General features: G+C 36.5%; 1 protein-coding gene across 1 annotated transcript in view; it reads right to left on the minus strand.

Moving 5' to 3' along the window:
* GREB1 (growth regulating estrogen receptor binding 1) overlaps window positions 1-13110 on the minus strand; it is a 264014-nt gene extending 250904 nt beyond the window's left edge. Inside the window, exon 1 of the mRNA XM_053709674.1 lies at window positions 12994-13110. The gene's annotated coding sequence lies outside the window, so the exon portion shown is untranslated. The remainder of the gene's footprint in view (window positions 1-12993) is intronic.
* Between the last annotated feature and the right edge of the window lie 593 nt (window positions 13111-13703).

The following is a 13703-nucleotide window of genomic DNA, read 5'->3' on the forward strand; positions in this document are numbered from 1 at the left end:
CCCTAGTTTTGAAAGCTTCAAGCGCTGCTTAAAGACTCTACTGTTCAGGGATGCATACAACCTACACTAACCTTCCTTAAACCAGTTCCTCTCCTCCATTGCTATCCCCTGAACCCCCTTAGCATGTAAGCCTAAGAGTCCAGCTGTCAAACGGGTACGTCTGGTAAGCCTATATATATATAGCCTATATATATATCATAGAAAGTCTGGCAATCTCTTGCAAGCACACAACTAGATTAAAAGCAAAATGGAATAGTTACAGCATTTGGCCAAATGTGTGGCTGTAGGTCTCAACCTATAGCCACACAATGAATGCCTTCAACCAAGTACACTGAGATACAAACAAGGGTGACATAGGCCCTTTGTAATTTCCCTAGACACATACAAAACATGGAGATGGAATGCACTCTCCAGGGCTGTGAGTTTTGCTGGATCATGGTATGTGTACCCAGTTTGGTTTGAAAGTGTACTCCATTTCTGTGTTAAATATTGCTGCCACATTGTTACTTAGTATGTCTTAAATTATGTTTCTGAACCTTTATATCTCAGCAATCACTGTCCATTTTTCATTAAAAAAAAACCTTTCTAGATTATAAAATTTAGCTGCATGTCGAATTTCAAAAATAATTTTAAATATATATTTTGCTGCACGTTTTGCTACCCAAGTGCTGAACCAAAAATGGGCCGGCTCCTAAGCCTAAATGATTGATTTTCATATAAAGATACCAAGAAAAATTGATAACAGGAGTAAATTAGAAAGTTGCTTAAAATTGCCTGCTCTATCTGAATCATGAAATAAAAATGTGGGTTTCATATCCCTTTAAGACCTTTACTTTTTCTGAAAATAACACCAAAATTGCTCAGTCAATTTACTTCAAATTTACAAACACTTGGAAAAAAGGATTTAACATTTGTTTTTAAAACCTAATGATCTAATCGTTTAATGCTCTTTAATATCAATACGGAAACAACTTTAAATGTGCATATTATTTTATCAGGTATACAGCAATAACATTCCCAAATAATATATACAGGTAGCCCTCAGTTTACGCCGGGGTTAGGTTCCAGAAAGAATGGTTGTAAATCGAAACCGTTGTAAATTGAAACCCAGTTTATAATGTAAGTCAATGGGAAGTCAGGGAGTTAGGTTTCAAACCCCTCTCAAAATTGTCATAAGTAACACCTAATACATAATTTTGAAAGCTTTGAAACGAAGACTTTAAATGCTAAACAGCATTAAAAACCTAATAAAATAATCACACAACACAGAATATATCATTAAACTAAGTTAAATGAACAAAAAAAATTGCTAAACAGCATTATAAACCTAATAAAATAATCACACAACAAAGACTTCACTTGCATTTTTCTGCAAACAGTTCTTTCTATGCATTCCAATCTGGACTGATTTATAGACAGGAAGATCTTGTTCCTTTGAAATCTGCTCGATAGCTCAGGTCTGGTTAAACTGATTAATTTAAGCTTGCTTGGCTTTGCTGCAACACAAGCGGACAGCTCCACCTACTGGCTATTTTAATAAATGCACTGCTTCTCAATGCTTTTCAATAGCAGTCACATGACTGGAAAAAAAGGTTGTTATTCTGAAACGGTGTAAATTGAACTGTTGTAAAACGAGGGCCACCTGTATTTGTTTATATGCAGTGTTTATGACCTATTGCTGTGTTGATGGCATATGCATATGGACTGATAATGTTTTAATGTAAAATGTAAACTATATTAAGTGATCATTTTGTTATTCGTTCATTTAATATAATCTGTGAAGACTTTTATGTCAGAATAAGTGAAACTAAATGATTATGGACAAAAAGGTATTCTCAAATGATAAAATGTTTTACTTTCACTGCCAGTGCTGCATATGTTGGGGAATGTGTATTTATGTCTTTTTGCAAATGAGAAGGAATTTGTATTTTGGTAGCAAAGAACACAGGAAATGAATGAAGCTGTTGGATTGTTATGAGGTGTTGAGGACATAATGTTAGTGCTTATCCGGTCTAAACAAACTTGGTGCATAAATCAGCTTTTTGTATTTTTTATTTATGCCAAAAATGCTTCCTAAAATGGCAACATTTTACTGGACATTAAAAAATACATTAACATGTTACTTGTCATTAAAAAGAATTTAGCTTTGAGTGACACATTATATCATATTATAGTTATCTGCTTTTTGTCATTTAGACTGTAATTTGTTTGTTTTTTTGCAGGGTAAAATTTACTTTGGTATCTCTTATCATCATTAACAGCTTAAAATGGGGTCACGTTCAAAATTTGGAGACTTCTCCTGGAGCCCCCAAATTCTATTTTGAAGTATGAACAACCTTCTGTTTTTACTACCAGAAAGTATATACCCCTTCTTTAACCCCATGAATCCCATAGACAAAATAAACAAGTAGTATAGCGCATAAACTTCTCTAGAATGCAATCCATACCGCATGCACTTTTGAACAGGGATTACAAGTCTATAGTTTATGTTTTTTGTGAACACAGTAGTTTATACATGTGTTACACTACTAATGACCAATAGTGCTGGTGAGTAATTTCCCTCAGATAAAAGATTGTTTTATGATAGACATGTCTGGTAAAACTCAATCCAGTGTCATTGAGTTTTGTGCTATCCTAGGCACTCAAAATTCTAACTCCCATCTACACCTCTCCGCACCCTCCCCCCACCCCCCACCCCCATGTTTTAGGCCCTTTCTAGCCGTAATATGTTTTGGTCTGGGAGTAATGTGAATTTTCTATGGCATTTCCAAAATAAATGTTCACACACAAACATACAGTCACAGACAGATACACACACTGAGTTATATACATACACACTCAAGCGCAACACACACACAGACATACCCATACAGTCACAGACAGATACACACACTGAGTTATACACATACACACGCCGAGTTATACACATACACACGCAAGCGCAACACACACACAAGCATACACATACAGTCACAGACAGATACACACGCCGAGTTATACACATACACACGCAAGCGCAACACACACACAAACACACATACACAGACAGATACACACACTGAGTTATACACATACACATGCAAGCGCAACACACACACAAACACACATACACATACAGTCACAGACAGATACACACACTGAGTTATACACATACACACGCCAAGTTATACACATACACACGCAAGCGCAACACACACACAGACACACATACACATACAGTCACAGACAGATACACACACTGAGTTATACACATACACACGCCGAGTTATACACATACACACGCAAGCGCAACACACACACAAACACACATACACAGACAGATACACACACTGAGTTATACACATACACATGCAAGCGCAACACACACACAAACACACATACACATACAGTCACAGACAGATACACACACTGAGTTATACACATACACACGCAAGCACAACACACACACAAACACACACATACAGTCACAGACAGATACATACACTGAGTTATACACATACACACGCCGAGTTATACATATACACACGCAAGTGCAACACACACACAAACACACATACACATACAGTCACAGACAGATACACACACTGAGTTATACACATACACACGCAAGCGCAACACACACACAGACACATACACACACAGTCACAGACAGATACACACAATGAGTTATACATATATACACGCAAGCGCAACACACACACAAACACACATACACATACAGTCACAGACAGATACACACACTGAGTTATACACATACACACGCCGAGTTATACACACACACGCAAGCGCAACACACATACAAACACACATACACATACAGTCACAGACAGATACACACACTGAGTTATACACATACACACGCCGAGTTATACACATACACACGCAAGCGCAGCACACACACAAACACACATACACATACAGTCACAGACAGATACACACACTGAGTTATACACATACACACACTGAGCTATACACATACACACGCAAGCACAAAACACACACAAACACACATACACATACAGTGACAGACAGATGCACACACTGAGTTATACACATACACACGCCGAGTTATACACATACACACGCAAGCGCAACACACACACAAACACACATACACATACAATCACAGACAGATACACACACTGAGTTATACACATACACACGCCGAGTTATACACATACACACGCAAGCGCAACACACACACAAACACACATACACATACAGTCACAGACAGATACACACACTGAGTTATACACATACACACGCTGAGTTATACATATACACACGCAAGCGCAACACACACACAAACACACATACACATACAGTCACACACAGATAAACACACTGAGTTATACACATACACACGCTGAGTTATACATATACACACGCAAGCGCAACACACACACAAACACACATACACATACAGTCACAGACAGATACACACACTGAGTTATACACATACACACGCCGAGTTATACACATACACACGCAAGCGCAACACACACACAAACACACATACACATACAGTCACAGACAGATACACACACTGAGTTATACACATACACACGCCGAGTTATACACATACACACGCAAGCGCAACACACACACAAACACACATACACATACAGTCACAGACAGATACACACACTGAGTTATACACATACACACGCCAAGTTATACACATACACACGCAAGCGCAACACACACACAGACACACATACACATACAGTCACAGACAGATACACACACTGAGTTATACACATACACACGCCGAGTTATACACATACACACGCAAGCGCAACACACACACAGACATACACAGGCACACACACACACCTTTCTATTGCTGCAATAAGGGAAGATATTTATGATACAAGTGACAATGTAGAGACCCTGTGGGTTGAAATAAAGAGTGGGGGGAAAAATCCTAAAAAAATATTACTAGGAACATGCTACAAGCCTCCCAACATTAGTGACCCGGAGGAAACTCAACTACTTATCCAAATAGGTAAGGCTGCTAATAACAGTGCTGTAATTATGGGAGATTTTAACTACCCTGATATAAACTGGGCCAATAAAACTAGTAATTCAGCTAAGGGGGATAGATTTTTAAATGTTCTCAGGGATAACTTCTTGTCACAATTAATAGAGGAGCCAACTAGGAGTAAAGCTATATTGGATTTAGTGCTATCAAACTATACAGATATAATATCAAACATAGAAGTTAAAGAACATTTGGGTAACAGTGATCATAACATGGTCACATTTGAAATCTCTTTTCATAAGCAGTGTCTTAAAGGTTTAACTAAGACTTTTAATTTCAAGAAAGCAAAATTCAACGATTTAAGGAAATCATTAAGTAATATAAATTGGGACAATGTATTTTCTAATAAAAATACAGAGGACAAATGGATAATATTTAAAAATTTGTTAAATAAATATACATATCAACACATACCATATGGTTATAAAAATAAAAATTAAAAAACTAAGCCGTTATGGCTAAATAAAAATGTGTTAAGAGAAATTAGGAAAAAACGTAGGGCATTTAAATTATTAAAAGAAAATAGTACAGACTCAGCATACAATATTTATAAGGAATATAATTGCCAAGGATTCTAAGTCTAACCCTAAAAGGTTCTTTAAGTACATAAATAGCAAAAAATCTAAGAAGGATAATATAGGTACATGCATGGAGGGTAGCATGATAAATAATGACAGGGAGAAGGCTGAGGTACTAAACCAGTTTTTTTCTTCAGTATACACAAGAGAGGAACCATTGAATGATACTTTGGAACAGAATAGAACATGCCAGTCCATACCACTAACTGGGTTTTGTTTAGAGGATATCAGGAAAAAACTGGAAAATATTAAGTTAAATAAAACTCCAGGCCCAGATGGAATACACCCAAGGGTGTTAAGGGAACTTTACTCTTAATTTTTCAAGACTCATTATTCCTCAGGCATGGTACCCCAGGATTGGCGTAAAGCTGATGTGGTGCCACTCTTCAAAAAGGGAAGCAGGGATGATCCAGGAAGCTATAGACCAGTTAGTCTGACATCAATAGTGGGGAAGATATTTGAAGGGATTATAAGGGATTATATTGATGAGCATATTCGTGTAAACAAGATTATGAGTTCTAATCAGCATGGCTTTAGGAGAAATAGATCATGTCAAACTAATCTAATTAGATTCTACGAGGAAGTAAGTAAAAATATAGATAAAGGGGAATCAGTTGATGTGATATACTTAGATTTTGCAAAGGCATTTGATACAGTGCCACATGAGAGATTAATGCACAAAATTAAGGGACTGGGAATAGCTGAAAATGTTAGCTCATGGATAAATAACTGGATAAAAGATAGGGAACAACGAGTAGTAGTAAATGGATCATACTCAGATTGGACAAAGGTAATCAGTGGCGTCCCCCAGGGATCAGTACTGGGCCCTGTTCTTTAATATTTTTATAAATGACTTGGAGCAAGGATTAAATAGCGAAATCTCTATTTTTGCAGATGATACTAAGTTAAGTAAGGTCATTAGGTCAGAGCAGGACAAACTCTCTTTACAAAGGGATTTGCTAAAATTAGAACTATGGGCAAGTGAATGGAAAATGAGATTTAATACGAAAAAATGCAAGGTTGTACATTTTGGAAGTAAAAATAAGCAGGCTACGTATTTTTTAAATGGGACAAGACTTAGCCAAACACAGGAGGAAAGGGATTTGGGAGTAGTAATAGATAACAAGCTAAAGATGAGTGCACAATGCAGGGCAGCGGCTTCAAAGGCTAATAAGATACTAGCATGTATTAAAAGAGGCATTGATTCAAGGGAGGAAAGCATAATTCTGTCATTATATAAAGCCCTGGTAAGACCTCACCTTGAGTTTGGAGTGTAGTTCTGGGGACCGATTGCTAAAAAAGATATTGCAGAACTAGAAAAAGTTCAGAGAAGGGCCACAAAGCTAATAAGGGGATTGGAGAAATTAACCTATGAGGAGAGGCTAGCCAAACTGGGTCTGTTCTCTTTAGAAAAAAAGCGCTTGAGAGGTGACATGATTACTTTATATAAATATATTCAAGGCCCATATACAGAGATGGCAGAAGCTCTGTTTATTCCAAGAAAATTGTTTCTGACAAGAGGTCATAATTTAAGGTTGGAGGAAAGGAGATTTAATCTCCTGCAACGGAAACGTTTTTTCACTGTAAGAGCAATAAAATTGTTGAACTCATTACCAAAGGAGGTAGTGAATGCCAATACCATAGATATATTTAAAAATAGTCTGGATAAATTTCTGTATATAAACAAAATTCATGGATATGATTGCTAGCATTAAATGGGTCACATTTTAATGGGGTTATTTAAGCTTAACTGGAACTTTTTGTAAGTATTTTAGATTTGTATAGGTTGAACTCGATGGACTTCAGTCTTTTTTCAACCTTATCTACTATGTTACTATGTTACTTTAAATACATTTATGTTAAAAGGACACTAAACCCATTTTTTTTCTTTCATGATTCAGACAGAGCATGCAATTTTAAGTAACTTTCTAATTTACTCCTATTATCAATTTTTCTTCGTTCTCTTGCTATCGTTATTTAAAAAGCAGGAATGTGATGCATAGGAGCCGGCACATTTTTGGTTGAGAACCTGGGTTATGCTTGCTTATTGGTGGGGAAATGTAAGCCTCCAATAAGCAAGCGCTATCCATGGTGCTGAACCTAAAATGGGCTGGCTGCTAAGATTTACATTCCTGCTTTTAAAATAAAGATAGCAAGAGAACAAAGAAAAATTGATAATAGGAGTAAATTTCATGCTCTATCTGAATCATGAAAGAAAAAAAAAATGGGTTTATTGTCCCTTGAAGCAGGGTTTAGTGTCTCTTTAAGCAGTAGATTTTTTCTGACCAAATATTTTTTTGTACCATTTTCCGGCCCCCTGTGTCATGTGACAAACATCAGCCAATCACAGTTTAGTATACGTATACCCTGTGAGCTTGTGCACATGCTCAGTAGGATCTTGTTTCCCAAAAAGTTTGCATATAAAAAGACTGTGCAAAATTTGATAATGGAAGTAAATTGGAAAGTGTCTTCAAACTGCATGTTCTTTCTGAATAATAAAAGTTTATTTTGACTTTAGTGTCCCTTTAACTATTTTATGTTGGTACAACAGTCCACTCATGTATGGAAAAGGTCAGTAAGGGAAAAACATTGGCCAAACCTGCAATATACACCACAAGTCTTGAAGTGCACATCCATGCAATTAATACTTTATGAAATACAGTGTTGTCTGAATTTGTTTTCCTCACTGACATTCCTACAGTAAACACACAACCTCAGTTTATTCTAAGACCTTCATAATCTTGGTATCTCAAGGTTTAGGGAAAGGACCATGAGTGCAGAAAATATTTACTTTCTGTGCTCAGGAAAACCAAAGTTGTATTTTTGTGAATCATCTTCATTAACATTTCTATGCTGAGATTTTAATGAAAAAGTCAAATTTCCCCCCCATGTCTATGGTAAATATTCTCCACAAAAATATACAATAGTCCTCCACTTGGCAATATCTCTCCCTCCCCAGTACCAAGATGGGCATAAGAATGTAAGAACTGTGCATGTGAATTTCGTGGGTCATGAAACTGCACCAACTCAGGCCTTGAAATGCTTGTGGATCCTGTGTAAGACTTTACCTATGTGTTTAAATAATTTGTGGGTGTGAAATACAGACTTCCGAAGAGTTATAAGTGTGCCTGCAACATATAATTATTTACAAAAAGTATTTTATTTTATTTTTTTTGTAATGTGTACAGTTTTCTGTCTGTTCAATGTTATTTTTAGTCTTTTAGTCACCAGTAATAAGTATTTACATTTTTGTCCACAAACTCTTTATTATGTTAACACAACAGGTTAGATGATAAAATACATTTAAAGGGACAGTCTAGACCCAGTACTTATTATTTATTACTTATTGTTAAATAGCAGATAAGCATCTTGCGATGAGTTCCACATCTATAAGATTGTAAGAACTACATGAAACTTTGAATTTATGATTGTTTGTTAGAAGCCGAAAATAACCGACAAGCTCCGCCCACAGCTTTCTTCTTGTCCAGTTAGCTGTTTTCTTGTTTGACAGTTTAGCAGTGCACATTTAATATTTTTCAGTTAGCTATTTCAAATTACACATGTAAAAATTAGCATGCGCGAGTAGGAAAACTTATTTAAAGGATTACAAACGTCTGCCCGATTTTGTCTAACCAAAACACATATTCTAACAACCATGTATTAAAGTAAACTTACCGACCTATAAGTCTTGGAAATCGAAGCCTCATTTACTTAGAAAAGCAAATTTTATTTTTTAACGATGACGTCATTATATCCAGCCCATTATTTTTTTGACGTACGTGTATTTAATCAAGAACCACTAGGATTCTAAGTTTATGCATATAATTATCATTAGAACTGTTCCCCATTTTCATGCGCACAAAATCGGCACCAATAGCGCATGCCTATTCGTTACTACTGACGCCGCAATTACCAACATCAAGATGGAAATAACGCATGCCCATTTGAGATCTAAATCGATGCTATAGGCTCTCCAGTCTTTCTACGCTGAATACTTTACCTGTCAATGAGCTGCCGGATCTAATTGTGTAAGATCGATATATATTGGGTCTACAATGTTGGAGCCGGTCTGGAAGATAGTGACGTTGACGATGCGCAATCTAGCGCATGCACAGTGGGAAATTTCGGCGCCATATTCAAACCACGGTTTATTTTTAAAAACGCCAATTACAGCAATCAGGTAAATATTTAGTAATGACGTCTTATTGAAAATGTGCTTTTTTAAGATAGTAAAAATTTAAACAGTGTAGTTTATATTAGCTTACAGTGATCCTTTAAGTCGATTGTGATTGGAGAAACGTAACATACCAAAATATACATGCAATGCTGGGCGGAGATTAGCGGCCATTTTCAGCTCCTATCAAACAATGAATATTTAAATGTTTCATGTACTTCTTACAAGCTTATAGATGTGGGACCAGTTGTATGTTGCTGGTATGTAACAATAAGTCATCAAAATTATGTATTGGGTCTAGACTGTCCCTTTAAGAAGCTATGATTCTCCGAATTTTTCAAACCTACATGCCACATGAGAAATACCACCTGTCACTACTACCATCCTCTAACCTGAATATTGTGCATCACTCTTGAAAGGTCCCTGTGTGTTTTTACCCTAAATATACTAAGAGATGACAAATAAACCCCATCAGGAAAAAAAATAAAAAAATACAAACTGTAACTAAAATCCCTCTAATAAAAACATTACATGAAACACTGATTTCAAATCCAAAATTGATATATCATATTTCAGAGAGCTAACTGTTTATTAAACATGATCATTCTAAAAAAAACAGGGACACATTACATATCTAACATTTGATTGTTTCAGGACCAGAGTACATAAAATTAAAGGGACATTCAACACTTAGTGTATCAGGTTTTAATATTGTAAATTAAGAAACGGAGGTCCACCTACACTATACCCCTCCTCCCTTGCCGCCTTGCTTCTGTCCTAATCAGCGGCACTAACTACTCTAATACCCGGTCAATATGGATGCCGAACTCCCCCCACTATTACGTAGCTGCCTTCTTCTTAAACTGATAAGCAAATCAGAATCCAGTCCTCGGACTGAAATTGCACGCGCGTGCAATTTCAGTCCGAGGACTGGATTCTGATTTGCTTATCAGTTTAAGAAGAAGGCAGCTACGTAATAGTGGGGGGAGTTCGGCATCCATATTGACCGGGTATTAGAGTAGTTAGCGCCGCTGATTAGGACAGAAGCAAGGCGGCAAGGGAGGAGTGGTATAGTGTAGGCGGACCTCCGTTTCTTAATTTACAATATTAAAACCTGTTACACTAAGTGTTGAATGTCCCTTTAAAGCAAAGACAACATTATTCATCAAGATATGGAAACTGTACTGCACATAGGAAATGCATTCCAGTCATGGAAAATCCGTAGTTATCTCTTTGGTTGGCATTGTTAGCCTAATTTATTTAAATTATTCACATAGTTCATCATTATGTTATCACCTGTTTTATATTTATTTATATATGTTTTTATATATATTTTGAAAACTTGAAAAATATGTTTCTAACTCAGTATATATGCACTTTTTATACACAACACAATATTCCTGAACCTAAACTACGACATTTTGGACACTTTGCATTATATACCCTTGTCAAGCATCCACACTTGTGACCTGATATGATTTCTATATGTTTTTTGTTTAATTTTGAATGATTAGTAAGAATGTATTCCATAAAGGTAGAAACAAATAAAAAAATACATACAGAGAGGCTGCCCTAAACACATATAACTTCCATAGAGATTCTATAGTGTGATTTTGATAGAGTCAAGTAGTACCATTAGTGTTTTCAGTGATTTAGTAATTCTCAGATGTTGGGACAAAACCCAAAACAATGGAACTGTCACTGCATAACCTGTTTTCAGGAGATAGGTGTTTATTTCTGTGGCAATATTTTTTATGCAAAATTTGGCAGGGGGTTTGACTAAACAAAGCATATTACTGGATTTTAAACTTCTTTATTTTAATAGAAGTAACGTTAATAATCAGGTTGTTTAACAAAATAGCTGGAGTTTGTCTATTAAAGGAAGAATTAAACTATTAGTTGAATACAATTCATTTTGATGTATTCATGTCCACAAATATATGTGGGTGTCAGTGACCAGTAATATTGCAGTATGCTTTGCCTTTTTGAATTATCTTTAAAAAATGCTTTCCTATTTTTAATTACTGATCGTTCAGATATATGGTGGGTTTTATTTGTTGTCATGTTTGTGTTATGGTGAAAAGGGCTTTTCAGGTATAACAGTAGATTAAGTAGAAGCCTAGGTAAGCTGGATATCCATTTATTTAAAGAAATATAAAACCTCAAATTGTTCTTTTATGATTCAGATAGAGAATACAATTTTATACAACTTTTCGATTTACCTGTATTCTCAAATTTACTTCATTCTCTTGGTACCCTTTGTTTAAGGATCAGCAATGCACTACTGTGAGCTAGCTTAACACATCTGGTTAGCCAATGACAAAGAGACTTATGTGCAGCCACCAATCCGCAGCTAACTCCCAGTAGTGCATTGCTGCTCCTATGCCTACCTAGATATGCTTTTCAACAGAGGATACAGAGAACAATGCAAATAAGATAATAAGTAAATTGGAAAGTTGTTAACAATTACATGCTCTATCTGAATCATGAAAGAAAAAATAATTATTTTAAATTGAGAAATCTATAAAAGCAAAAGCAACACCAGTTTATTACCACAATATAATGTCTCAATATTGCCAACTGATAACGTATAAGTTATTAAAATCTATATTTTCTACATTCCAACACTCTATACATAAAACACTGCTGCATTGCTGATTGAGACAAAAGATTAAAACAAATACAATAGTTTAAAAGTTTCCATTAAACAGTTATACTATTTTACTTACTATGGAGTCTAATATATATATAGATATACAGTATATATATATAGATAGAAAGATACACACGTGTATGTATAAAATCTATAAATGAACAGCATTACTAATATATATTAATATATATAATATGAATGCTTACACCTAGCAATTTGCATAGGGCAGGAACATATGTATTTTTATAGTCATTGTTCCATAAACATACATGTGGTGTATGAAGTATCTTATGTATAAAAACATATTGTATTGCCATATAAGTATTAGCACTGCAAATGTGTCAGTGCATTAGCAGCTCATGTGGAAGTATTTGTGGTCACCTTAGTTGCACATGTACAGAGCCCCTGACATAAATGACTTAGTGACCTTGTATTCCAGGGAAATTGTTACTTCTGCTGCCCATACACAGCACGTGTAGAGCTTCATGTATACAAGCAGCACAGGCTACTCCTGCAGCAGAGTGACTGACAGTATAAGACTTACCTCTGGGGCGTCCTGACAGGACAGGGTGCAATTACAGCAGCAAGTCCTCAAAGTGCAGTGCGGGATTTGAGTAGCAGCAGCTTCTATGCACGTTACCTTCCCTACACTTGCAGACCAGTTCCTCTCCTCCCCCTGCCCTCTTGCTCTAGCAGACACATCCCCTGCTGCCTGGGGTCTCCCCCTCCCCAGCCACCAGTCTTGTTTGCTTTTTAAGATGCAGCAGATTCTTAAGGGGGAGGTCTGAAGAGGACATTGGCAAAGGTGTAAAGGGAGGGAGAGGAAGGCTGACACAGGGCTGCCCCCAGGGGCAGGCTGAGACCTTGCAGGCAGAGGTCAGTAGGCTCTGACATGTCCCTGCAGCCCCATCATTCTCTCACACTGTGTGACAATAGCATTCAGGGGATACTGTGAACAGCTAAAGAAGATATTCCCACCATTTAGACAGTGGGGGAGTGAAAAGACTTAGACAAGGGGGTCATTAAAGAGAGGGTCTGCACAGAGTGACCACCTGGCTCCACATTGCAAGGGAACAAACTCAGCACTATCGGTGGTGTTTAGGAATAAGCAAACTAGGCACTTGCTTAGGAACCCAGACAGCTAATCAATAGCATGTCCTGAACTTACTGCTATATTATGCCCCTAGATAGTAGTACAGCGTTTAGATGTCCACCAGTATGTATATAAATAAATTTTATATATATATATATATA

Source organism: Bombina bombina, chromosome 4 (assembly GCF_027579735.1).
Source record: "Bombina bombina isolate aBomBom1 chromosome 4, aBomBom1.pri, whole genome shotgun sequence".
Taxonomy (NCBI): domain Eukaryota; kingdom Metazoa; phylum Chordata; class Amphibia; order Anura; family Bombinatoridae; genus Bombina; species Bombina bombina.